At 48.5% G+C, this 27,928-nt stretch overlaps 2 pseudogenes across 1 annotated transcript; one reads left to right on the top strand and one right to left on the bottom strand.

Moving 5' to 3' along the window:
• Window positions 1-2,541: 2,541 nt before the first annotated feature.
• LOC126937270 (uncharacterized) lies at window positions 2,542-3,787 on the bottom strand (annotated as a pseudogene).
• A 3,860-nt stretch (window positions 3,788-7,647) lies between these two features.
• LOC126937269 (uncharacterized) lies at window positions 7,648-13,895 on the top strand (annotated as a pseudogene). The gene is made up of 4 exons (XR_007719695.1): window positions 7,648-7,741; window positions 8,496-8,571; window positions 8,701-8,926; window positions 9,012-13,895. The product of XR_007719695.1 is annotated as an uncharacterized LOC126937269 (transcript).
• Window positions 13,896-27,928: the final 14,033 nt, after the last annotated feature.

The raw sequence follows: 27,928 nt of genomic DNA, 5'->3' as shown, positions 1-27,928 counted from the left end.
TTGCACTGTGTGTGCGTGTGTGCGTGTGTGTGTGAGCGCACACACTGAGGGGCTGGAGGAGGAAATCAGCAAGGCCCAGAGAAGGGCAGAAGGATCTTCAGGCCCGAAGGGCTGCTGCTGCACGTGGCTGGATGGCAGCACAGCGGCCTAAGGTTCCTGGGTCATTTTTGTCCCCTCTTCATGCTCGTGGACTCTTGATGACTGTCCAGAGCTCTGAGATGCGGGCCCTGCAAGCTGGAACCAAGCATGCTCTCTGCCCGTTTCTGAGGCAGTCGTTGGGACTGTGAGGCCGTGGACCCCTGCCAGGCTCGCCTGTCCCCGGGACACTCAGGATGCACTGCGGCCTCCTGTCTCCTGCAGGCACCTGCACAACCCTCCTTTTGAAGGTAATTTCAGGAGTTGTTACAGCAACACCTGTGCACTGAGGCGGACGACAGGGCCACCACAGAGGTGACACTGTGTGCAGGGAGGGCAGAGGGGAGTCGCCTCTAGCTTTGCTTCCTGCACCCCCAGGGAGTTGCCACTCATAGTGGGCTCCACCCTCCTCCCGCCAACACATTCCCTATCATCCTCCAACAGTCACTGCCACCGTGCCCAGGGCCGTCCTCACCGCTGAGTCCTACACACACCAGGGACCATCGGTCACCCCATCACTTTGAGTTTCCTTCTGTCTGGGCCACATCCAGATTCTGGGATGTTTTCCACACTCAACCTCACTTTGTCTTTGACGTGCTATGGCCTAAATGTCAGTGTCCCCCAGATTTATATGTTGAAGCCTAATTCCCAATGGGGTAGAAAGAACAGGTGGGGCCTTTGGGAATGCCCTGAAACCAGACGGACATTCTCAATCATCTCCTCCTGAAGGAGGTTTAGTGCTCTCATCAAACAGGCTCCAGCAACCTCCCTTGTCCCCTTCGGCCACATGAGGACACAGCTGGAGGCACTGCCCTAAGGAATGGGCACTAAATCCTCAGGCAATTGATCTTGGACTTCTCAGCCTTCAGAACTTTGACAATACATTTCGGGCGTTAGTAACTCCCCGGGCTAATGTACTTTGTTAATGTACTTTCCCTTCTCACCTGACGTCACTTCCAGGATCCGCCCCTCACAAATATTCACCCGTTGAAGGAATGCTGTGGGTGAAGGGGCCAGGAGAGGCCCTGTAAACTGCTCACAGGCAATCAGAGGTCCCTCAGAATGGGGAGGACAGCAAGCACGACCAGAATCTATCAATGATGCACGACACACAGGACTCCAGCAGACCCTCACAGAAAAGGATCAAAGAGGGGAGGCAGGAGAGGGTGAGAGCCTCCTGCCCAGAACAGAGCAGTGGCAGAGGACGCAGGGAAAAGAGCCAACAAGAAGAAAGTGAGCCAGAAGATGCATCTCACAGGCCCAGAGTGGCTCTTGCTGTGTGCAGAGCCCAGGAACACCAGAAATCAGAGCTGTGTATACGGTCCAGAGGGATATTGACACTCTGAAGAACGAGTCAGTCATTGACCACATCCTGCATCACCAAACAGGGGCCTTTTCCAGAGTGAAGGCAAGGAGAGAACGTATTCACCACCCAAGAATGTATTCACCACCGAGGTGAACACACAAGATTTGTGGGACTGCCAGGCCCACCTTTTCTCACAGAGGAACAGGCTGAAGCCGCATTCTGCAGGTTCCAGCAGGCTCCCAGGTTGGGGCTGTGATCAAGAATAGGAAGGTCACACTCAGGGTCGGAAAGGCCCAGAAAGCTAGGAAGTCCCTCCGTCAGCTACTGTGCCCCAGGACACCCCCGTGCACACATCCCAGTGCCTCCTGCCCCAGGGAGAAGAGTCTCTGGGCCCAGGACCCGAGGTCTGCAGAGACTCAGGAGACACAGAGCCCTGGGGTTCACCACAAGCTTCATCCAAGGGTAAAATGCAAACCAGGATGAGGCATTTGATTCAGGGTCCTCCTGCACTGAGAAGAGGGAAGGACAAGAAGAGCCATGGCCAAAGCAGGGCGAGTCAGGATGACGCACAGGCCGAGCTGCAGGCACAGCCACCTCCGTGGCCGTAACCCGGGGATGCCAGGTTCCTCCGGCCACCACCTCCCCATACTCCCTAGCTGGCTTGGGAGGAGGCTTCCCATCACTATCCCGAAATTCTGCTCCAACAGTAGGCATATAGAGCTTCTGACTCTCTAGAAGCAACGTCTGCATACACCGAGACAACTTGAATGACCCCCACATAGCGCGGCTCTCTAGTGGCGCCCTCTGTCTGGCCTCAGCTGGACTTCTGTGTCTCTTCTATCAGCCATGCTGGCTGCCGTCGAGGCAGTGCCTGGGTTTAAGGGATCCCAGGACTTTGTGCTCAGAGTGTGCAAGGCTCCACCTCACCCTTCCTGAGCGCCTGCCTGGGCTGCCCACACCCACCTGCACTGGGGAGGGGCAGAGGCGGCCACACCCATCCACATCTACCTCTTCCTCTGGGCCAACTGTTCACGGACCAATCACTCAACATACCACCCGTTCTTCATACATTTCCAAAAGAAGGAATGAAGAACACGGTGGCATGTCCAGAAGCCTTTTTCTTCTGGAGGAAAAACAAAACTTTGACCAACGACATAGATAAACCAAATGTCTGCCCCGCTCCCTGACAATCCTTCACTTTCTGCAGCCGCGTGCAGAGGGGGACACGGACCAGGCCACTGAGGCTTCTGTGAAAACCAATCTCTCAGTCACCCTGAAAGATGGCTAAGAGCCATGGAGCTTCCTATTTCACCAAATGTGGAGGGGACGTTTGGGGGTGGCGGGCCCTGCATTCAGATAGGAAAGAAGAAACAGGACCCACTGCTGGGATCCAGGGCCAGCGGCCCCCAGGAGTCCCTGGGCACTCAGCTGGAGACGGCAGCCCCTGCATTGCCACCCACGGTGCAGCAGTCTCCCTGCTCTTCCCTTCTGTCCATCAGGACCCATGGAACTGGGCACCCGGCTCTGCGGTATGGAGAGCACACAGGAGGCCTGGCTCCTCCTCACCCCTGACTCCACAGAAATGAGTCTCAACTCAAGGTCCACTTAAAGGTCTTGGCTTTCTTTCCTGTTCCAGCTCCAGAGAGGGTGCAGATGTCCACAGTGAGGGGATGGTTACTTGACCACCAGGTGTGGAGCGGCCCTGGCCAGCTGCTGGGAACCCCGCAGACCGAGGCTGTGGCTGGTGCAGGGGAAAGTGAGATCCTCTCCTCCTCTCTCCTGCCAAGAGTGGGCCAAGGAGAGAAAGGCCAGGGAAAGGTCCACTCACAAAACCGAGTGGGAAGGAGGGGTGACAGTCACAGCTTTCTACACGGAATCCTGCATGCCACAAGAAGTATCCCCACTCCTCTTCAGGGCACCTACTTCCATGCTGGGAACACAGTATTAGACCTCGGCACGAGCCACACGTCCCTGCCCACCCCTCGCCCAGAAGGGATCAGGAACAGGAAGGAGTTTCCAGTGCCATGGACAAGCCCTGGGTGAGCACAGGATTCGGGGTCCTGCTGTGGCGGGTCCGGGGCTGACCAGAGCAGGTCCTAGAAGCAGGCGAGGTGCTGTGCAGTCTGCAGCGTAACTCTGAACTTGACAATGAGGTCTCCCCGCTGAGTGCATACCTTGAGGAAGGGAAGCACCTTTCCATGGAGTCTGCCAGGTTGCCCGCCAGTGGTATTCGTGCCCAGCTAGAGGACCAGCCACCACCCCTGCTGGCCGCAAATGTCCTTTCAGGCAAACACGGCACCTTGAGAAAATGAGGCAGGGAGTGAGGGAAGGGTTTGGGTAGGAAAGTCACTGGCTGGGACTGACAAGGACGCTGAGGGTACAGTGGTTCCATCTGAGCAGAAGTGTGTGCCAGGGCTTCTCTTGGAGCACGAAGACAATGCTGCAGGGATGGCTTCTGGCTTGGAGACTCCCTTTTGGGAAAGTGACCTGTGGCTCCACGCAGCTGTTCTGCGTGCGACGGTGCTGAATCTCGTCCTTGTCCTTGGTGGGACCCCTTGTGCTCAGGGTGGAGGAGCACTCTGTGACCTCCCTGGACCAGGCAGCGCCACAGGAGATCCCCTTCAGGCACTCCTGCACACAGATCTGCCCCACCATCTGCAGGAAGCGTGTGGTGCTCCCGGCTCTCCTTAGACACTCTCAGCCGCTGAAGTCAACTCACCAAGCATCCAGGGGAGGCTTCTCCCTGTGCCTCTGGATCATGTGGTCAAGGCCAATGCAGGGCAGAGGAGTGACTGCTGGAAAAGAAGAGCCCGGATGAAGTGCAGTCACCTACCTGAAGTCGGGCTCCCCTGGAAGTCCCCAAGAAGTAAGTCTAGGAAGAAACCACCAGAGCCACTGAGGGCCGCTAGATACCCAGTGGGGAGGGAAATTTCGGGCAGCGCGGCTCGTCTTCATGGACGGATTGCTGCAGTGCTGGGATTTCATCACGCCTGCTATCTTCATTAATTTCTATTCCCATGAGAAAGTAAGATAGTAATGCAACATTTTATTTTATTATTATTTTTTAAGATGGAGTCTCTCTGTCGCTCAGGCTGGATTGCAGTGGCAAGATCTCGGCTCACGGCAACCTCTGCCTCCCAGGTTCAAAGAATGCTCCTGCCGCAGCCTCCCCAGTAGCTGGGATTACAGGCATCCGCCACCATACCTGGCTAATTTCTGTGGTTTTAGTAGAGACGGGGTTTCACCATGTTGGCCAGGTTGGTCTTGAACCCCTGACCTCAGGTGATCTGCCCACTTTGGCCTCCAAAAGTGCTGGATTACAGGCATGAGACACCCCACCCGGCCTTAATGCAACATTTTAAAAATCAAAATTCATGCTAAATAGTCCATTGTGAACAAAATATCCACATTTTAAATCAAGTCATCATCAGATCCTGTAACTGCAACACTCTGAGAGCTGTACAAGCGTTGGGCACGGTGGGAAACGAAATCTTGGCAAATTCCATTCAACGCATAAAATTGTCCCCAAAGAAAAGGAAAAGTACTCACTTGCGGAATGTTCCAGACAGCGCCCAGGCGCACTGCACTGCCAGAGATGGGGGATCTGCTCCCCGAGGACTGGGACTTTTCCAATGAAGGTCATTTTCCAGTTTCATCTAAAAGCACAGAAGGACTTCGTGAAATGTTTGGCTTTTTCCTAAGGGAAGGAGGTGCCTACAGCGTTGCCATCACTGCTGCTGGCCACAGGAAGATGTGTACATATCGTCCCGCCGTAAGATCGTGTTTTGAAAAGGGGGGACTTTGGAAATTAACCGAGGATGTAACTGCAGAAAAGAGCTGATGGGATCGGGGAGCTGCTCCGATGAGTCTCCAGAGCGGCTGGGTGACCGCAGGAGCTCTGAGTCATCAAAGACCGGGCCCAGGGAGCCTGGAAGAGGAAGGGCCCGCTGCTCCCGGGCCACCCCGGGGCGCATGAGTTACGGGCAAAATTTCATGCCGCAACAAAGTGACTCATTTTTTTGGAACTGAGGCTGTTTCAGAACTTTTTACTCACTCTTGGCTCCGCCCCAGCGCTTCCAGGCCCCGGACCCACGGCAAACACCGCTGGGCTTGGACCCAAACAGCGGTGGGGTCCCGCCAGGTCTGGTCCTTTCCGGTTAGAGGCGGCGGTTGGGCTCAGCGCCAGGCGCGCGCCCTCTGGTGGCCGTTGGGAAGCAGCGAGGGAATCGCTGAGCTCACGGCTGAGCGGTGGTCGCTCGTCCCCTTGCGGGCTCTCGCGGAATCTCTGACATTCTCCGTCGCTTGTTCTCTGCTCCCGGCTGGGGACACTCTGCTCCAACCTTGCCCGCTCCCTTTCCTGGGACACGCCTTAGCGCCATGACTTAAAAGTAAGGACATCTTCATGCCTTTGAGATACCTGAAGAGTAGATGTCTGAATAGTATCCCCTCTCAGTCAGGCCTGAATGCAAAGACGTGCTCCTAGTTCTCTTGGGAAACAGGACATAACCTCAAAATCCGGAAGACCCAAGACTCCTGTTCCCACCACCACATTCTCCAGACTTCAACCGGCTGGACACGGAGGGCCACGGTGGTGTGTGAGATAAGATCTCCTGGAGAAACCACCCTCCAGCCTTGATCACAATCAGGAAGATGAAAGCAGAAAATTTACTTTGTCCCTGTTTGGGAATCGCTGTCTAAAGGTTCTTCTAAAAATTTGCCCCCATCTGAAGCCAAAGAAATACAGTCTTTGCCTGGGAGGTTTTAGCAGTGAAATTGAAGTGCTCTTTTTCCACCAAGCGTGGTGTGTCATGCCCATAATCCTAGCATTTTGGAGGCTGGAGGTGAGAGAGGTGAGAGGCTGAGGGGGAAGGATCCCTTGAGGCCAAAGTTTGAGACCAGCCTGGGTAACATAACAAGACCCTATCTTTAAAAAAAAAATTACTTTACATGAAAATATGTTTTTATTTCCCTTCATTTGACATTCCCCACAGGAAAACTGTAGAGGAAGTTATACTTGTGGCTCTTTCTAATCAATTATATAGATTGTTTGCCCAGCTCAAAAAGAAATCTCAACTATTTTGCCCCAGGTGGCAAATATTAGTACCAAAATCATGGAATTATTTTGACAATATCTTGTACATTATGAGTTACAAAAATGTTTAGAGAAAATTTGTATTCCTTGAATAAATATTGTAACATTCTTTGATCTATTACAATGATATAAAATAGCATTTGTTGTTCTTTTGTTTGAATTTATCTTGTGACACTTTCTTCAGAATAGTATTTTCTTAAAACTGGTAGGTATTATAAAGATAAACAGTGATCAGTAGCTTGATTGTATTACAAAATTATCTTTCCTATAAGAGGTTGGGGCAGGTACTCCTTATCACGTGACTCACCTGTTTGACTTCCAACCAGTGATTTAGAACATGGGTTACCTGGTGTTTTGAGGCTTTGATTAACGTATAACTGATTTTGTAATTGTGGTGCTTAGATCTATTCCAATCCATGTAAATGGAGCATCCCCAGCCAAGGAGCAGAGAGCAAGGGACGGAGAATGTCAGAGATTCCGCAGGAGGCCGCGAGGGGACGAGCGACAACCGCTCGGCCGCTAGCTCAGCGCTTCCCTCGCTGCTTCCCAACGGCCACCAGAGGGCGCGCGCCTGGCGCTGAGCCCAACCGCCACTTCCAACAGCGCATGACCAGACCCGGCGGGACAGGACCCCGCTTTGGGTCCAAGTCCAGCGGTGTTTGCGGCGGGCCTGGGGCCTGGAAGCGCTGGGGCGGAGCCAAGAGTGAGTAAAAAGTTCTGAAACAGCCTCAGTTCCAAAAAAATGAGTCACTTTGTTGCGGCATGAAATTTTGCCCGTAACTCATGCGCCCCGGGGTGGCCCGGGAGCAGCGGGCCCTTCCTCTTCCAGGCTCCCTGGGCCCGGTCTTTGATGACTCAGAGCTCCTGCGGTCACCCAGCCGCTCTGGAGACTCATCGGAGCAGCTCCCCGATCCCATCAGCTCTTTTCTGCAGTTACATCCTCGGTTAATTTCCAAGTCCCCCCTTTTCAAAACACGATCTTACGGCGGGACGATATGTACACATCTTCCTGTGGCCCAGCAGCAGTGATGGCAACGCTGTAGGCACCTCCTTCCCTTAGGAAAAAGCCAAACATTTCACGAAGTCCTTCTGTGCTTTTAGATGAAACTGGAAAATGACCTTCATTGGAAAAGTCCCAGTCCTCGGGGAGCAGATCCCCCATCTCTGGCAGTGCAGTGCGCCTGGGCGCTGTCTGGAACATTCCGCAAGTGAGTACTTTTCCTTTTCTTTGGGGACAATTTTATGCGTTGAATGGAATTTGCCAAGATTTCGTTTCCCACCGTGCCCAACGCTTGTACAGCTCTCAGAGTGTTGCAGTTACAGGATCTGATGATGACTTGATTTAAAATGTGGATATTTTGTTCACAATGGACTATTTAGCATGAATTTTGATTTTTAAAATGTTGCATTAAGGCCGGGTGGGGTGTCTCATGCCTGTAATCCAGCACTTTTGGAGGCCAAAGTGGGCAGATCACCTGAGGTCAGGGGTTCAAGACCAACCTGGCCAACATGGTGAAACCCCGTCTCTACTAAAACCACAGAAATTAGCCAGGTATGGTGGCGGATGCCTGTAATCCCAGCTACTGGGGAGGCTGCGGCAGGAGCATTCTTTGAACCTGGGAGGCAGAGGTTGCCGTGAGCCGAGATCTTGCCACTGCAATCCAGCCTGAGCGACAGAGAGACTCCATCTTAAAAAATAATAATAAAATAAAATGTTGCATTACTATCTTACTTTCTCATGGGAATAGAAATTAATGAAGATAGCAGGCGTGATGAAATCCCAGCACTGCAGCAATCCGTCCATGAAGACGAGCCGCGCTGCCCGAAATTTCCCTCCCCACTGGGTATCTAGCGGCCCTCAGTGGCTCTGGTGGTTTCTTCCTAGACTTACTTCTTGGGGACTTCCAGGGGAGCCCGACTTCAGGTAGGTGACTGCACTTCATCCGGGCTCTTCTTTTCCAGCAGTCACTCCTCTGCCCTGCATTGGCCTTGACCACATGATCCAGAGGCACAGGGAGAAGCCTCCCCTGGATGCTTGGTGAGTTGACTTCAGCGGCTGAGAGTGTCTAAGGAGAGCCGGGAGCACCACACGCTTCCTGCAGATGGTGGGGCAGATCTGTGTGCAGGAGTGCCTGAAGGGGATCTCCTGTGGCGCTGCCTGGTCCAGGGAGGTCACAGAGTGCTCCTCCACCCTGAGCACAAGGGGTCCCACCAAGGACAAGGACGAGATTCAGCACCGTCGCACGCAGAACAGCTGCGTGGAGCCACAGGTCACTTTCCCAAAAGGGAGTCTCCAAGCCAGAAGCCATCCCTGCAGCATTGTCTTCGTGCTCCAAGAGAAGCCCTGGCACACACTTCTGCTCAGATGGAACCACTGTACCCTCAGCGTCCTTGTCAGTCCCAGCCAGTGACTTTCCTACCCAAACCCTTCCCTCACTCCCTGCCTCATTTTCTCAAGGTGCCGTGTTTGCCTGAAAGGACATTTGCGGCCAGCAGGGGTGGTGGCTGGTCCCTCTAGCTGGGCACGAATACCACTGGCGGGCAACCTGGCAGACTCCATGGAAAGGTGCTTCCCTTCCTCAAGGTATGCACTCAGCGGGGAGACCTCATTGTCAAGTTCAGAGTTACGCTGCAGACTGCACAGCACCTCGCCTGCTTCTAGGACCTGCTCTGGTCAGCCCCGGACCCGCCACAGCAGGACCCCGAATCCTGTGCTCACCCAGGGCTTGTCCATGGCACTGGAAACTCCTTCCTGTTCCTGATCCCTTCTGGGCGAGGGGTGGGCAGGGACGTGTGGCTCGTGCCGAGGTCTAATACTGTGTTCCCAGCATGGAAGTAGGTGCCCTGAAGAGGAGTGGGGATACTTCTTGTGGCATGCAGGATTCCGTGTAGAAAGCTGTGACTGTCACCCCTCCTTCCCACTCGGTTTTGTGAGTGGACCTTTCCCTGGCCTTTCTCTCCTTGGCCCACTCTTGGCAGGAGAGAGGAGGAGAGGATCTCACTTTCCCCTGCACCAGCCACAGCCTCGGTCTGCGGGGTTCCCAGCAGCTGGCCAGGGCCGCTCCACACCTGGTGGTCAAGTAACCATCCCCTCACTGTGGACATCTGCACCCTCTCTGGAGCTGGAACAGGAAAGAAAGCCAAGACCTTTAAGTGGACCTTGAGTTGAGACTCATTTCTGTGGAGTCAGGGGTGAGGAGGAGCCAGGCCTCCTGTGTGCTCTCCATACCGCAGAGCCGGGTGCCCAGTTCCATGGGTCCTGATGGACAGAAGGGAAGAGCAGGGAGACTGCTGCACCGTGGGTGGCAATGCAGGGGCTGCCGTCTCCAGCTGAGTGCCCAGGGACTCCTGGGGGCCGCTGGCCCTGGATCCCAGCAGTGGGTCCTGTTTCTTCTTTCCTATCTGAATGCAGGGCCCGCCACCCCCAAACGTCCCCTCCACATTTGGTGAAATAGGAAGCTCCATGGCTCTTAGCCATCTTTCAGGGTGACTGAGAGATTGGTTTTCACAGAAGCCTCAGCGGCCTGGTCCGTGTCCCCCTCTGCACGCGGCTGCAGAAAGTGAAGGATTGTCAGGGAGCGGGGCAGACATTTGGTTTATCTATGTCGTTGGTCAAAGTTTCGTTTTTCCTCCAGAAGAAAAAGGCTTCTGGACATGCCACCGTGTTCTTCATTCCTTCTTTTGGAAATGTATGAAGAACGGGTGGTATGTTGAGTGATTGGTCCGCGAACAGTTGGCCCAGAGGAAGAGGTAGATGTGGATGGGTGTGGCCGCCTCTGCCCCTCCCCAGTGCAGGTGGGTGTGGGCAGCCCAGGCAGGCGCTCAGGAAGGGTGAGGTGGAGCCTTGCTCACTCTGAGCACAAAGTCCTGGGATCCCTTAAACCCAGGCACTGCCTCGACGGCAGCCAGCATGGCTGATAGAAGAGACACAGAAGTCCAGCTGAGGCCAGACAGAGGGCGCCACTAGAGAGCCGCGCTACGTGGGGGTCATTCAAGTTGTCTCGGTGTATGCAGACGTTGCTTCTAGAGAGTCAGAAGCTCTATATGCCTACTGTTGGAGCAGAATTTCGGGATAGTGATGGGAAGCCTCCTCCCAAGCCAGCTAGGGAGTATGGGGAGGTGGTGGCCGGAGGAACCTGGCATCCCCGGGTTACGGCCACGGAGGTGGCTGTGCCTGCAGCTCGGCCTGTGCGTCATCCTGACTCGCCCTGCTTTGGCCATGGCTCTTCTTGTCCTTCCCTCTTCTCAGTGCAGGAGGACCCTGAATCAAATGCCTCATCCTGGTTTGCATTTTACCCTTGGATGAAGCTTGTGGTGAACCCCAGGGCTCTGTGTCTCCTGAGTCTCTGCAGACCTCGGGTCCTGGGCCCAGAGACTCTTCTCCCTGGGGCAGGAGGCACTGGGATGTGTGCACGGGGGTGTCCTGGGGCACAGTAGCTGACGGAGGGACTTCCTAGCTTTCTGGGCCTTTCCGACCCTGAGTGTGACCTTCCTATTCTTGATCACAGCCCCAACCTGGGAGCCTGCTGGAACCTGCAGAATGCGGCTTCAGCCTGTTCCTCTGTGAGAAAAGGTGGGCCTGGCAGTCCCACAAATCTTGTGTGTTCACCTCGGTGGTGAATACATTCTTGGGTGGTGAATACGTTCTCTCCTTGCCTTCACTCTGGAAAAGGCCCCTGTTTGGTGATGCAGGATGTGGTCAATGACTGACTCGTTCTTCAGAGTGTCAATATCCCTCTGGACCGTATACACAGCTCTGATTTCTGGTGTTCCTGGGCTCTGCACACAGCAAGAGCCACTCTGGGCCTGTGAGATGCATCTTCTGGCTCACTTTCTTCTTGTTGGCTCTTTTCCCTGCGTCCTCTGCCACTGCTCTGTTCTGGGCAGGAGGCTCTCACCCTCTCCTGCCTCCCCTCTTTGATCCTTTTCTGTGAGGGTCTGCTGGAGTCCTGTGTGTCGTGCATCATTGATAGATTCTGGTCGTGCTTGCTGTCCTCCCCATTCTGAGGGACCCTCTGATTGCCTGTGAGCAGTTTACAGGGCCTCTCCTGGCCCCTTCACCCACAGCATTCCTTCAACGGGTGAATATTTGTGAGGGGCGGATCCTGGAAGTGACGTCAGGTGAGAAGGGAAAGTACATTAACAAAGTACATTAGCCCGGGGAGTTACTAACGCCCGAAATGTATTGTCAAAGTTCTGAAGGCTGAGAAGTCCAAGATCAATTGCCTGAGGATTTAGTGCCTGGTGAGGACCCATTCCTTAGGGCAGTGCCTCCAGCTGTGTCCTCATGTGGCCGAAGGGGACAAGGGAGGTTGCTGGAGCCTGTTTGATGAGAGCACTAAACCTCCTTCAGGAGGAGATGATTGAGAATGTCCGTCTGGTTTCAGGGCATTCCCAAAGGCCCCACCTGTTCTTTCTACCCCATTGGGAATTAGGCTTCAACATATAAATCTGGGGGACACTGACATTTAGGCCATAGCACGTCAAAGACAAAGTGAGGTTGAGTGTGGAAAACATCCCAGAATCTGGATGTGGCCCAGACAGAAGGAAACTCAAAGTGATGGGGTGACCGATGGTCCCTGGTGTGTAGGACTCAGCGGTGAGGACGGCCCTGGGCACGGTGGCAGTGACTGTTGGAGGATGATAGGGAACGTGTTGGCGGGGGGAGGGTGGAGCCCACTATGAGTGGCAACTCCTTGGGGGTGCAGGAAGCAAAGCTACAGGCGACTCCCCTCTGCCCTCCCTGCACACAGTGTCACCTCTGTGGTGGCCCTGTCGTCCGCCTCAGTGCACAGGTGTTGCTGTAACAACTCCTGAAATTACCTTCAAAAGGAGGGTTGTGCAGGTGCCTGCAGGAGACAGGAGGCCACAGTGCATCCTGAGTGTCCCGGGGACAGGCGAGCCTGGCAGGGGTCCACGGCCTCACAGTCCCAACGACTGCCTCAGAAACGGGCAGAGAGCATGCTTGGTTCCAGCTTGCAGGGCCCGCATCTCAGAGCTCTGGACAGTCATCAAGAGTCCACGAGCATGAAGAGGGGACAAAAATGACCCAGGAACCTCAGGCCGCTGTGCTGCCATCCAGCCACGTGCAGCAGCAGCCCTTCGGGCCTGAAGATCCTTCTGCCCTTCTCTGGGCCTTGCTGATTTCCTCCTCCAGCCCCTCAGTGTGTGCGCTCACACACACACGCACACACGCACACACAGTGCAATTTCCCTCTGCTCCCCTGTGCTCTTCAAAATTCACTGGGTTCCTCTTTCCTCCTCAGAGACATAGTCCTGGGCCCCATCTCAGCCTACAGAGGCCTGAACCTTTCCCAGGATCGTTTTCTAATTCTCATGTCTTGCGCAAAACAAAACTAAAACTAAAACGCTTTCTGAAAGGAATAATGCACCAGCATCTAGTCCGGGTATCTAAGCATGTGGTGTGTATGTTGTCTCAAAGTGAATACCTGTGAAACCACCACCTGTGCCGAAACCCAGTGTTTCCCAAGACCTAGAGGCTCTCTCCAGTTGCTAATTGTGATCACCTCTCCCGATCACTGCTGAGCCCTGAAGGTCACCCTCTCCTGACCTATTACACCGCTGACTGCTTACACAGGGCACAATTCTATACCTTTGCTCTTGTCCCATCTAATCATCCCCATAACCCTATGAGATCATCGTTCCCATATGACAGAGGAGAAAGCTTGGGGACACAGGGGCTGTGTCCTGGCCAAGGCATTGCTGGCAGCAAAAGGCAGAGCGGGCATCCAGCCAGGAGCCCCAGCACAGTCCTGTTCTTCCCCCACTACACTGGGCTGTGAAATAGATCATGGCAGTTTGGAAAACGGGCTAACTGCATGCTGCGGGAGGTGGTGATGGATGCCCACTGCTTTTCATGGGAAGGTGTGGTGTCTCCATGTCCCCCTCAGGTCTAGCCTCTCTCTGTGGCTCAGAACCTTGGGAAAGTGGGAGGCTCAGAGCAGGAAAGGGACTTACTTGCCCAAGGGCCACAGCTGCTACATGGCAGGTAAGGGACCATTATTCCTCTGTCCCTTTCACAGAGGACAGGAGGAAAGTGAGGCCAGGTGGGGTACATGAGTTTAGCCTCTTTTCTGCAGAAGGCCCGGATCAGCTTTGCACACAGTTGGTGCTGACCTCAAATTCAGCCCTAGAGGGGCCTGTCTCTGCCCTGACTATTGAGGTGCAGGCTTCTTCCCCTTTGTTGTGTCCGTTTCCAAACATGTGAACACACACCTCCTACATGTTTGTGTATATTATTGTGTGCATAGATACTACCATTGTAACATTTTATGCAGATTAAAAATGCATTATTGTATTGAAAATTTCAAAGGAAATGTGTAATAAAACATTAAAAATTAATTTATGTTTTTATTGTCAATGGACATAATCAAGTTCTCTGTAAAATATTATGGCTTAAAAGGTAATATGAGCCAGGCACGGTGGCTCAAGCCTGTAATCCCAACACTTTGGGAAGTGGAGGTGGCTGGATCACTTGAGGTCAGGGGTTCGAGACCAGCCTGGCCAATATGGTGAAACCCCCGTCTCTACTAAAAATACAAAAAATTAGCCAGGCATCGTGGCAGCTTCCTGTAATCCCAGATACTCGGGCAGCTGAGGCAGGAGAACTGCTTGAACCCGAGAGGCAGAGGTTTTGGTGTGCCAAGATTGTCCCATTGCACTCCAGCCTGGGCAATAAGAGTGAAACTCCATCTGAAAACACACACACACACACACACACACACAACAAAAAATAAAAGGTAATGTGGATATTAATAATGTTTCCTCAACAGGAATGATGGAGAATACTCTAGTTTTCCTCTAGGCATTTAATTTTTGAATTTCTGCCTTGGGTAAGGTATTCTTGGAATAAAGTGTTTGCACACTGGAAAATGGGCTATTTTTTCTGAAACTGATATGAGTATACCCACACAAAAGTGATTTTATTTTGAATTTAAAAGATAAAACAAGAAGTATGTCCTGCTCTAGAGACCTATCAGATGCTTTCACAGGCTGTAAAGGCAGTTCCTTCCCTCCTTCACCTGAGGATCCTTCCTCAGCCGCCTCAAATCTGAGACTGCATCATCAGAACCACCTGGGGGGCTCGTGGAACCACGGATCGCGTGGCCCTCCCCCAGGTTTCTGAGCAAGTAGGTCTGATGGAGCTGAGTAGTTGGCTTTTTTTTTTTTTTTTTGAGACAGAGTCTCACTCTTATTGCCAGGCTAGAGTGAAATGGTGCAGTCTCAGCTCACTGCAACCTCTGCCTCCTGGGTTTAAGCGATTCTCCTGCCTCGGCCTCCCAAGTAGCTGGGGTTACAGGCACCCACCACCACGCCCAGCTAATTTTATTTATTTATTTATTTATTTATTTATTTATTTTTAGTAGAGACAGGTTTCACCATGTTGGCCAGGCTGGCCTCAAAACTCCTGACCTCAGGTGATCTGCCTGCCTCAGCCTCCCAAAGTGGAGTGGTTGCATTTTAAACAATTCCAGGCAATGCTGATGCTGTAGGTCCTACATCCACACTTGTGAACCGCTCAACCACTTGGTAGAACTGGAAAGCCAGGCGGGACACCATGGCTCATGCCTGTAATCCCAGCACTTTGGAAGGCTGAGACAGGAGGATCCCTTTAGGCCGGGAGTTCACGACAAGCCTGGGCAACATAGCAAGATCTCATTTCTACCAAATAATTTTTAAAATTACGCAGGTATGGTGGCGTGTACCTATTTAGCTACTCAGGAAGGAGGCTGAGGTGGGAGGATCACATGAGACCAGGAGGTCAAGGCTACAACGAGCTATGATTGCACCACTACAGTCCAGCCTGAAGGACAGAACAAGACCATTAAAAAAAAAAAAAAAAAAAAAAAAGCTAAAGGCATCGTTTCCTTGGGGTTCTTCATTTCATGTGTTCCTTTTAAGACCTGGAAGAAGTAAGTGTCTTACGTGGGAGATGTTTGCCAAGAACAGTTTGTTGTTGTTTACTCTCTGCACAGTGGCACAGATAAGGTGGCCTTTTTTCTACTTAGAGAAGCTGTATGTAGAGGCTATTTTTAGACAACGACAAACCCAGATGCTCCCCTATCAATTTAAAGGCCATTTTTAAGGCCTTTTAAGGAAAATAGTCAAAAGCTTTTTTTTTTCTAGAAGAGTTTCTGGTGTTCATGCATGTGGTTGAGTGAAGTCAACATACAACCATAGCAACAGTGATGGAGCACAATATTGTGGACACAAAGTAAACCCCAACTCTGAAAGGTGATTTCAGAGTGAATGATGTATAACGATCCAATAATTTTGTGGGAAGTATAGATGCTTGGCAAAGGGAAAGATGTTGCAGGTCATAGTAGCTATACAGATGGTCCCCAATTTTCCGTGGTTCCACTTAACTTTTTTTTTTTTTTTTTTTTGAGACAGAGTCTTGCTCTGTTGCCAAGGCTGAAGTGCAGTGGCGCAATCTCAGCTCACTGCAACCCCTGCCTCCCGGGTTCAAGCGATTCTCATGCCTCAGCCTCCAGAGTAGCTGAGATTACAGGTGTGCGCCACCAAGCCCCACTAATTTTCTTTTTTTCTTTTTTTTTTTTTTTTTGTATTTTTAGTAGAGACAGAGTTTCACCATGTTGGCCAGGCTGGTCTCGAACTCCTGACCTCAGGTGATCCACCCATCTCAGCCTCCCAAAGTGTTGGGATTGCAGTCGTGAGCCACCATGCCCAGCTGACTTACCATTCTGTGACTTTATGACCGTGCAAACGCAGTATGCGTTCAGTAGAAACCATACTTCAAGAGCCCATACGACATTTTGTTTTTCATTTTTGGTACAATATTTAATAAATTACATGAGATATTCAACACTTTATTTTAAAATAGGCTTGTGTCTGATTATTTTAGACCACTGTCGGCTAATGTAAGTAGCATATTTAGAGTAGGCAAGGCTGCTATGGTGTTCAGTAGGTGAGGTGGATTAAATGCATTTTTGACTTACAATATTTTCAATATGGTGGATTTATCAGGGTATAACCCCATTGTAAGCCGAGGAACACCTGTACTAAAAGACACTGAACTGTCCACTTTAAAAGGATGAATTGTATGGTGTGGTATTGTTAGGGGAACAGAAGAATAGGAGAGCCAGAGTAACACCATTTTAAAATCAACTCTATCTTATTGTTTCTCGGCCTTTTGTTTAAGATCAAGTGTAAAATCAGCTCCATCTTCAAACTAGCAAGGCACGTTCCTTGCCAGTCACCACCCATGGTCTTAAGATGTTTATGGCTGGGTAAACAGCTTAATAATACCCACAAGGATAAAATTCTAGGACAGCAGAATGTCCCGTTCTCCCAATATCACATAACGGTATATGTTTTTCAGATGATTACAGACATGCTTTGATGTACTTAGACACTAAAATGCCAAAGATAGTTTTCTTTAAATCGGAAAAATAATAAATTACGTCACACTGTCAGCCCACCCACACATAGATATAACTTAGCTTTTACATAGATAAGACCCCTATATAAGGAAAACCAGCCAGGCATGGTGGCTCACGCCTGTAATCCCAACACTTTGGGAGGCCAAGGCTGGCGGATCACTTGAGGTCAGGAATTCAAGACCAGCCTGGCCAACGTGGTGAAACTATCTCTGCTCAAAACACAAAAATTAGCCAGGCATGCACCCGTAATCCCAGCCACTGTGGAGGCTGAGGCAGGAGAATAACTTGAACCCGGGAGGCAGAGGTTGCAGTGAGCCAAGATCACGCCACTGTACTCTAGCCTGGGTGACAGAGTGAGACTCTGTCTCAAAACACACACACACACACACACACACACACACACACAGTCATCAACAGAGGCCATGACTGTGGCAGGAGATACTTTTTAAATAATTGGCTGGCTTACCCAAATGTTGGTACTTAGCCCCATGGATAACTAAGGGAATATTCGTAGTTAAATATGAAGAAGAATACAAATATGCAGGTGTCATATAATTTTTTTTTCGTTTTTTTGTTTGTTTTGTTTTGTTTGAAACAGAGTCTCACTCTGTCACCAGGCTGGAGTGCAGTGGCGTGATCTCGGCTCACTGCAACCTCCACCTCCCTGGTTCAAGCGATTCTCCTGCCTCAGCTTCCCAAGTAGCTGGGATTACAGGTATGCGCCACCATGCCCAGCTGATTTTTGTATTTTTAGTAGAGACGGGGTTTCACCATGTTGGCCAGGATGGTCTCGATCTCCTGACCTCATGATTTAACCACCTTGGCCTCCCAAAGTGCTGGGATTATAGGCATGAGCCTCCATGCCCAGATTGTCATATAGTTTTTAAATGTCGTATTGACCCAGTTTTGAGGGTCTAGGTAGAGGCCAGTTTCCCTTTTTGAGCAGTCCACATCCCCAGCCACCTCTGTTAGGGGCCACACTCCATGCCTGTATACGTTGGCCCTGATTGGCCCAGAGCCAGGCACCAGACAACCATGGACTCGCCTCTATGCCGGAGCCCACTGAAATTATTCCAACGAGCCAGCCCTAAGTCTACTAACCCTGCATCACCTGTTCCCTCCCATGGAGACCACAGTAAAGGCACTTGTCTGATGTTCCCCATCTTCCTGGCCTGGTGACCCACCCTGGGCTTACCCGAGTGGCCCTGCAGTGTGCAGTGATTTCCCCAGGGAACTGTCAGCAATGAAACTAAAACTTTTTCCAGTTTCTGTCTTTTGATCTGTGTCTGGTCCCACCATCCTTTACCCAAGACTGGAACTACAGCTCCAGCAGTTTATTTTCATACACTATTCTCTCTTTGTGGTAATACAGTATCATACAATGAGAAAAGTATCTCAGATTATCCTTAAGAGTGTGTTAGTTCTCATGATGCACAGTTTATTTTTGTTTTGTTGGGGGCATGATGTGCCTTTTTAATACCAATAAATTCCCTTTAACTTGGAGAGTGGGGCTGTTTTGGTTTGTTTGCTTGGGTTTTGTTTTTCTTTCCCTGTAGGAAGACACCTCTGGAATTAAGAGAAGCCTCATTTTATTCCATTTCTATGTCCTTTTTATCCTTAGTTCAATAAACGTGATCTCCTGCTTCAATTTACATTGTACCAGCATAAATGGTATATCTTTGAAGAATTTTTTTTTTTTTTTTTTTTTTTTTTTTTTTTGAGACCAAGTCTCACTCTGTCACCAGGTTGAAGTGCAACGGCACAATCTCGGCTCACTGCAACCTCCATCTCCCCAGTTCAAGCGATTCTCCTGCCTCAGCCTGCTGAGTAGCTGGGACTACAGGTGCGCACCACCACACCTGGCTAATTTTTGTATTTTTAGTGGATATGGGGTTTCACCACGTTGGCCAGAATGGTCTTGATCTCTTAACCTCATGATCCTCCCACCTTACCCTCCCAAAGTGCTGGGATTACAGGCATAAGCCACCGCGCCTGGCCTGAAGAATGTTCTAATTTAAATTCTGTTTAAATAGAAATTTAAAAATCAATGATTCAAAAATTCAAATGAATGTAAAGAATTAATCTCTAAGCAATGTATAACATACTATTATTTTCTTTTTATTCAAACTTATTTCCCAACCCATAACCAGTCACTGAAATTTCGAGTATCCTAGGTGAACTTTCCCTATGATTCATTTTCATTTACTTTCCATTGATTTTATTTTACAGACTTGTATTAAATAAATAAACAGCTGTCACTGAGAGCTATTAAATGATAGAAGATATTTGAGTATTATAACATTTAGTCATTACAGTAAACTCATTAATATTGTTTACTCGTCCTATTCGGGCTAAGCAGAAATGCTTACACAAATTTCTATACAAGGCCAGCTTGCACCATATTGACTACACAAAGCAAATCGTAGATGTATGACTCTCGCATTGCTGAATACATTCAGATAATCAGAGGCTCCTTGCAAAACTAGTAGCCCAAGCATCGCCAGGATGGCCATGGGAATTGTCATCTGACACCTGATGTCATGTCCTGGGAAACACATTCAGACCCTTTGGATGCATGGAGGCAGTGGGGCATCAAGGGTGTGAGTCCTTTCTTTCTGTGACCCGGGTGAGTAACTTGCTTCCCCCTATGTGCCCCACAAGTGGGCCCAGCTCATAACAGGTCCAGAGCCCAATGCTGCTAGTGGAGACCAAATCAAAGCATAAGGGAGTAGTTATTCTGGAGGGATATTTCCAAGCTGTAGAAGCTAACCAATTGCTTTCCTATGCTCCAGATGTATTTCTTCCTAAAGAACCAGGACTCTATGGGTGATCTACAGTTACAGTGCTGATTAGACACTTAGGAATTTTTATTCAGTCTTTTCCTAACCCTGCAGGGACCTTCCTGTTTCTTCCCATAATTGCCACATCTCTTTTTTCACTCCAGGAATTCTCCTGTCAGAATTCATCTCTGTTTCCCATGCTCTCTTGGCCTTTGTAACCTGGCTGGCAGGAGGTCTGGGATCCCAGGATCCTGTCTGTTAATAAGAGCAAGTTTAGACAGGCATGGTGGCTCACACCCGTAATCCCAGCACTTTGGGAGGCTGAGGCAGGTGGATCACTTGAGGCCAGGGGTTTGAGACCAACTCCTGGCTAACATGGGGAACATTTTTGTATTTTCTCTACTAAAAATATAAAAATCACCTGAGCGTGGTGGTGCATGCCTGTAATCCCAGCTGCTTGGGAGGCTGAGGCATGAGAATTGCTTCAACCTGAGAGGCAGAGGTTGTAGTGGTCTGAGACTGCACTCTAGCCTGGGCAACAGAGCAAGACTCTGTCTCTAAATAAATAATAAACAAAATTCAGAAGAGACAGGGTTGGTAAAGAGGAGCCAGCAAAGAACACGGAGACAGGCAGGCCACCAAAAGTTGTTGTAGTGGCAACTCCTGCTTTCCTTCCAAGTCATAGACCTGTCTCCCTTGGATTGGGGAGATGCTTCCCATTTTTTTCCTGTAACCTCAACTACATTTGTTTATGGCACTGAAAAATTAATGTCCCTTTTTCTAACCTCTTGGGATTCCCTAAGGACAGGGACTATGCCTGAGCATTTTTGCATCCCAAGCACCTAGCATCTGCGAGTAGACAGGCATTTTCTGGGCTCGGGGCCTCTTACTACTCTTCCATCCTTAAGCATTATCTCCTGGTCTACTTAAAGAGGAACCATCAGACTGAAGTGGTTGTAATGCCTTGGGTTCCCACAGAAGCAAACCAAAACCTAAATCAAATGCATTTCTTATAAATGACTGACTGAGAGGAAATGAAATTTAAGCTTCACCAATCCAAAACCTACAGCAAACCTCTAATTACATAACTAGGGGACTTTCTGTCTGGATAATCCAAATAAGGCAACAACATCATTGTAAAGAATCAATTATTTTCCATGCTTTGCTTCCTCATTCACCTTATAAAAGCCTTTCCTTCAGGCCCCTCAAGTGGAGCCCCAAGCCAAGGTTGGGTGCTGCCCAATCCATGGATTTTTGTTTGCTCAAATAAACTCTTTGAATTGTTAATTGTGCCTCAGTTTAATTTCTAACACAGTCAACCTTCTTCAGTCCTTCAGTGAGGTAGAAGATATGGAAGCAAAAGCCCAAGGAAGAATTACCTAGGATCCACACAGAAAGTAAAAGGAAATGAGAATGTGCAGAAGAACAGTTTCCTTTGAAGTATTAAGGGAGCTTCTTTAATCCTACCTGGACAGTGAAGATCCCTTAGGCCATTGGTGAGAACATCTTCAGACCACCCCAATATCTTTTTTTTTTTTTTTGAGATGGAGTCTCACTCTGTCGCTAGGCTGGAGTGCAGTGGCGCGATCTTGGCTCACTGCAACCTCCACCTCCTGGGTTCAAGTGATTCTCCTGCCTCAGCCTCCCGAGTAACTGGGACTACAGGCACATGCCACCACGCCCAGCTAATTTTTGTATTTTTAGTTTCACCATGTTGGCCAGGATGGTCTCGATCTCTTGACTATGTGATCCATCCGCCTCAGCCTCCCCAAGTGCTGGGATTACAGGCATAAGCCACTGCGCCTGGCCCCCATATCATTTTTATTTAAAAAATTGTTTTTGAGACAGTGTCTCGCTCTGTTGCCCAGGCTGGAGTGCAATGATACAATCACGACTCACTGCAGCCTCAACCTCCTGGGCTCAAGCAATCCTCCCACCTCAGCCTCCTGAGTAGCTGGGACGACAGGCACACTCCACCATGCCCACCTAATTTTATATTTTGTAGATACAGGGTCTCACTATGCTGCCCGGGCTGGTCACAAACTCCTGAGCTCAAGCACTCCTCCCACCTCAGCCTCCCAAAATGCTGGGGTTACAGGTGTGAGCCACCATGCTTGCCCCTCACCTCTGTATAGTGCTGACATGTCATGTTCCTGATACAGACTCTCATTATTCTCTCATTTTTCCAAAAAGAAACTGTGTTTCCATTATGTCTTCATTTTTCTTATCCCCAGATCTTCCTCCATACATAACTTTTTTCTTTTTAAATTCAGACATGCACAAATCTTTCTGTCATATCAATTAGGAATAGGTACGAATGCTCACAACAGAAAACCCAATTTATAGTGACTTAGGTTTTATTTTTCTTAGGTAACAAGGAGAATAGAGGCAGGCAGTCTAGGACTGGAATGATGGCTCTGCTGTGCCACCAAAAGTTCTGCTTCCTTCTGTTTCTGCCTGCCCAGGCTGACCTTGTGGCTTGTGTCCTCATGCTCATCTCCTTCTGCTTACAAGATGCCCATAACCTATAGCATAGGATCCCACTTCCAGCCTGAAAAGAAAGAAAAGGTAAAGGGCAAAAATCTTGCTCCAGTTGAGTTTGCCTCCTTGTAAAGAACTTTCCTAGAAGCCCACCCAACAAATTAGGTTTACATCTCGTTGGCCAGAACTGTGACATGTGGCCAGTTTGGGTGCAGGAGAGGCTGAGAAGTTTTAAGTTGGGTACATTGCTATTCTGAACAAAATCAGGGTCTGTCTGCAGGGAAGAGGAAAGAGTAGATATTGGGTAGACAATCAGCGATATCTGCCATAACTGTCCAAAAAAGAAAATTTGGGTAGGTGTTAGATTGGCATAAGCTTCCTGGAAAATATTTTGGAATTATGCATCAAGGGCCTTAAAAATAGCTCCACTCTCACCTAGCAATTTCATCTCTAGAAGTCCTAAGGAAAGAGTCAGAAATACAGATCAATAATTCTGTGCATAATTTTTGTCTTTTAATTTTAATTAAAATAAATTCTAACTTTTTGAAGGGGTCACACATTTACAAGCTTCAGAATTCCAAAGGTACAAAAGACTTCAAAGAATGATCTCCCACCCACACCTGTCTCCCCCGCATTTAGTTTCCCTATTCTGGAAGTAACCAGTGTTATCAGTTTCTTTTCTTTTCTTTTCTTTTTTTTCAGACCGAGTCTCGCTCTGTCACCCAGGCTGGAGTGCAGTGGCGCAATCTCAGCTCACTTCAAGCTCCGCCTCCTGGGTTCACGCCATTCCCCTGCCTCAGCCTCCCAAGTAGCTGGAACTACAGGCGCCCACCACCACGTCTGGCTAATTTTTTGTATTTGTAGTAGAGACGGGGTTTCACCATGTTAGCCAGGATGGTCTCGATCTCCTGACCTCATGATCCGCCCGCCTCGGCCTCCCAAAGTGTGGGGATTACAGGCGTGAGCCACCGCACCCGGCCTATCAGTTTCTTATGTATATTTCTGAAAGTACTCTTTACATATCCAGCAAATACATAAGTGTGCATTTATGAGATACACACATATTCTTTCTTTTTTCATACAAATGGTGACATGCTATTCATGTGACTATGTGTCTTGTTTTTTTTTTTTCACTTAACGGGGTATTTTGGAAATGATTTCAGATGTTTTCCTTGTACTTATGAAAATATGGACCATAATTTATTTAATCAGATCCTTATAATCAAGCATTTAGATTGTTTGTAACAGCAAAATTACACTGTAGTGTACAATCTTGTGTAAAATGCCATTTTGTAAATGTGCTAGTTTTATATACAGGATAAATTCCTGGAAGCAGGATTGTTGGTCCAAAGGACATGTGCATTCACAGCATTATTTATAATGGGGAAAGATGGAAAGTAAATTAATCGTCCTACTTAAGGGAGCAAATTATATAAATTATATTACATTCATACGGTGCAGTATTACACAGCCTGGGAAGATGCTTATGAAATATGTTAGAGAATTGTGATGTACATACACATACAGACATTTGTGTGTACATATCCATAAAGCTCTAACTACAATTGAAAGGACATATCACTGTTCATTGTGGTTTATTTGGTAACAACTGCAGGATTATGAAGGGATGACAATCCCAGATTTTATCCCATACTGGAATGTTATTAAAATAATAAAGAAATTTGTTGATTAGCCAAGTACATTGTCTTCTCAGGTGTCTAGATTCAATATTATCCCCCACTACTTTCAAGACTAGAATGTGCAAGAAGTCTTCAGAGAAAAGAAGAATGCTTATTTGGCATTCCAGGTATTTCCTAAGCTTGAGCAATTCACCTCTTTTGTGTCTACCTTGTATTTATACTTACAAATACGAACAGGCAGGTCACAGAAAAAACGTTCAAGCTCAATAATAAAGAAATAACAGCCAGGCGTAGTGGCTCACACCTGTAATCCCAGCACTTTGGGAGGTCAAGGCAGGCAGATCACTTGAGGCCAGGAGTTCAAGACCAGCCTGGCCAACATGGTGAAACACCATCTCTACCAAAAAAATACAAAAATTAGCCGGGTGTGGTGCACATGCCTGTAGTCCCAGCTACGTGGAAGGCTGGGATGCAAGAATCACTTGAACCCCGGAGGAGGAGGTTGCAGTGAGCCAAGGCCACACCACTGCACAGCAGCCTGGGTGAGAGAGAGAGGCTCTGTCTAAAAAAGAATTAAAAGAAAACAAAAAGAAATACAACTAAAGGGAATAAGATTCATTCACCTGTCAGATTGGTAAAATAAGTTATGGCATATCCATATAATAAGATGTGGATATGCAATACAAGGCAGGTCTTTAAAAATAATTAAATCACTATTAACGGGCTTGGAAAGGGGACCACAGTATGTTAAATGAAGAACGCAAATATTCTAGTTCAATAAGTATGGTATGTTCCCATTTTCTATAAATACATTTTGTCTTTGTGGTTATAAAGAAAAGATTCCTAAAGACCATATACCAGACTGTTAATAGTCATTTCCTCTAGGGAATGGGATGAGGAGGTGATATTCTAAACTTTTTACTTTTCATTTGCATTACTTGATTTTTTTTTTACAGTTTTACAGTAAGCATGTGTTACTTTTGAATTAAAAACAAAAATGTAAATTCTTATTTCTGATTAGGTGGCTTTCTAGTCTCTGCCTGGAACACATTCCTTTCTTAAAATGCTTTTTGCATGTTGCCATAACTATTTACTTATTTAACTTTCCAGCCTGACTGTAATCATCCTGAGGGCATGCTGCCTCTTTGGTCTCTGCTGATTCCCTAACACCTGGCACTGATCCTGACATTAATGGGAGCTAGTTAATATTTGCTGAATAAACACATTATTTCTCCTTAATATTTCTGGGCTCTCTCCTGTTCTATCTGTACTTCCTGTTGTAGGCTATAGAAGGTAGTCAATCAGTAGCATCCCCTTCCAAGCCCCGGTTATTAACAAGCTGAGAAGTAACACAAAGACAAGTGGCATCAAAAAAACAAAAAAAGAGTAAGTTAAGTTGGAGGCTATAGCAGAATGTAAGAACCAAATGAGCCAACTGCCTGCAGCCTGGAAGACATACTTCCCACCATCAGAGGCAGCAGTGGACCTGGTTAAGACTCCTATGTAGAAGACTGCCTGGACCGATTACACAGAGGAGAAGCAGAGGACCCAGGGCGTCACGGCAGTTGGGAGCAGCTTGATTCCAAGAGGGCAAAGGGAGGAGCTGAGTTGAGTTTCTTATTCTCCAAATCATATCAAGTTACTTCTCCCTGGGGAAGAACAAAAGGGTGGAGAAAGGGCATGCAAATCATAGTTTACCCTGGAAGGAAATTTCACAAATGGGGAAGAGGTGTCCCTCTACCCACTCCAACTGCCATTTGTTCATAGTTTGTGCCTTATTTCTTACCCAGGACTGGTTTCCTGACTGATCTCTCTCCATTCATTCTTCAATCCATTTATCCATCCAGCTTGCTTGCTTGCTTTCTTTCTTTCTTTCTTTCTTTCTTTCTTTCTTTCTTTCTTTCTTTCTTTCTTTCTTTCTTTCTTTCTTTCTTTCTTTCTTTCTTTCTTTCTTTTTCTTCTTTTTAAGAGACAGAGTCTTGCTCTGTTGCCCAGACTAGAGTGCAGTGGTACGATCTCAGCTCACTGCAGCCTCCACCTCCCTGGTTCAAGCAATTCTCCCATCTCAGCCTTCTGAGGAGCTGGGATTACAGGTGCCCGCTATCATGCCCAGCTAATTTTTGTATTTTGTAGAGATGGGGTTTCACCATGTTGGCCAGGCTGGTCTTGAACTCCTGACCTCAGGTGATCCACCCACCTCGGCCTCCCAAAGTACTGGGATTACAGGCATGAACCACCATGCCTGTCCCCATTCAGCTTTCTACATGTCTGTCATATTCCTGGAGCTTCACAGAATTTGTCATTCTGTATGTACTGAATAAATGTAAATTTAACATGAAGGAAATTAAAGATGCAAATTGAATTGTAGAAAGAAATAGACAAAGATCAAAACCTAGAATTTATTCTTTACATTTTAGAATTCTTTTGCAAAAAAAAAAAGGAAAGGGATGTTTGGTGACTCCTCCTTTAGGCAGGGGGTGAGTTCTGTCTGTAAAACTTTCTCTGGGCATCTCTAACTGCTTTGAACATTCTGAATTCTTAGTTTGTGGCTTTTAGTAGTTTTAGTGGAGTCATGTTAGTATTTCTTTCCCATTGTTCCTAAGAACCAGTGTCTATTACTTTCCTTTCTTAAAATCTAGAAACAAAGCTGAGTATTTCCCTACTTTAGAAACACTTCATGCTTTAACCACTCCTCGTCAAAAATTAGCCCGTGGGTCATTTGAAATCTGAACAAAGCACTTAGTATTTCTCCTTACGAAAATCTAGCTTGTCCTTACAGAAAACTGGAATGAAAACAACATGGGAAATTGTCAAAGGGAAGGATGAGAGGGACTTTTTTTTGTGGAATCCTTTCCTCCTTAAAAATAATGGGGAAGGGTGTCTTGTTCAGCAACTGAAAGAAATGAGAATGATATGAACCCTCAAAAGGGTGACTCCATGAAATTAGAAAAGCAGGAGTTTGTACTTTGGAAAGCTCTTGGAAAGCTCACAGATACTCACCTGCCACTCTGTGAAGGACAGTGAGGCAAAGACTTTTCAGCGACACGAAGAGCACTTTGTAATCCAGGAAATCCTTGCTGGATCTTTGCGGGAAGCCCTCCCATGGAAAGTGATTTGGAGAAACTCCATTTTCAGCATCTGACTGGCTTAGTTTAACAAACCTCTCTGTTGTTCAAGCGTGACATATTCTGCCACCGTACCCTGTTCAGAGAGCCCCTGGATCAGCCCTGTGGCTATGGTGATGGTGAAAACATTTACAGTGCGAAGCCTCAGTTTATCATTTGAGGTCATCAGCATGCCCACACAGAAGAGAAACCTAGCTGATGCACTAACCACAAGACAATCCCGAATAACAGCACAGGCATCTGTACTATCTACAGGGATAGTATGAGTCCCAGCTCATACTATGAGGGAATTTCAACAGAAGACAAAATGGTGGCCAGGCGCGGTGGCTCACGCCTGTAATCCCAGCACTTTGGGAGACCAAGGCGGGCAGATCACCTGAGGTCGGGAGTTCAAGACTAGTCTGACCAGCATGGAGAAACCCCGTCTCTACTAAAAATACAAAATTAGCCGGGCGTGGTGGTGCATGTCTGTAATCCCAGCTACTCAGGAGGCTGAGGCAGGAGAATCGCTTGAACCCGGGAGGCGGAAGTTGCAGTGAACCTAGATAGCACCATTGCACTCCAGCCTGGGCAACAAGAGCAAAACTCGAAAGAAGGAAGGAAGGAAGGAGGGAAGGAAGGAAGGAAGGAAGGAAGGAAGGAAGGAAGGAAGGAAGGAAGGAAGGAAGGAAGGAAGGAAAGGAAGGAGGGAGGGAGGGAGGGAGGGAGGAAGGGCGTGGTGGCTCATGCCTGTAATCCCAACACGTTGGGAGGCCGAGGCAGGCGGATCACGAGGTCAGGAGATCGAGACCATCCTGGCTAACATGGTGAAACCCTCTCTCTACTAAAAAAAATACAAAAAATTAGCTGGGCATGGTGGCGGGCGCCTGTAGTCCCAGCTACTCAGGAGGCTGAGGCAGGAGAATGGCATGAACCCGGGAGGCAGAGCTTGCAGTGAGCCTAGAT

The sequence above is a fragment of the Macaca thibetana genome, chromosome 15, assembly GCF_024542745.1.
Source record: "Macaca thibetana thibetana isolate TM-01 chromosome 15, ASM2454274v1, whole genome shotgun sequence".
In the NCBI taxonomy this organism is placed as follows: domain Eukaryota; kingdom Metazoa; phylum Chordata; class Mammalia; order Primates; family Cercopithecidae; genus Macaca; species Macaca thibetana.
Note: the sequence above shows the minus strand (reverse complement) of the source record. Positions and strands in the feature narration are given on the sequence as shown.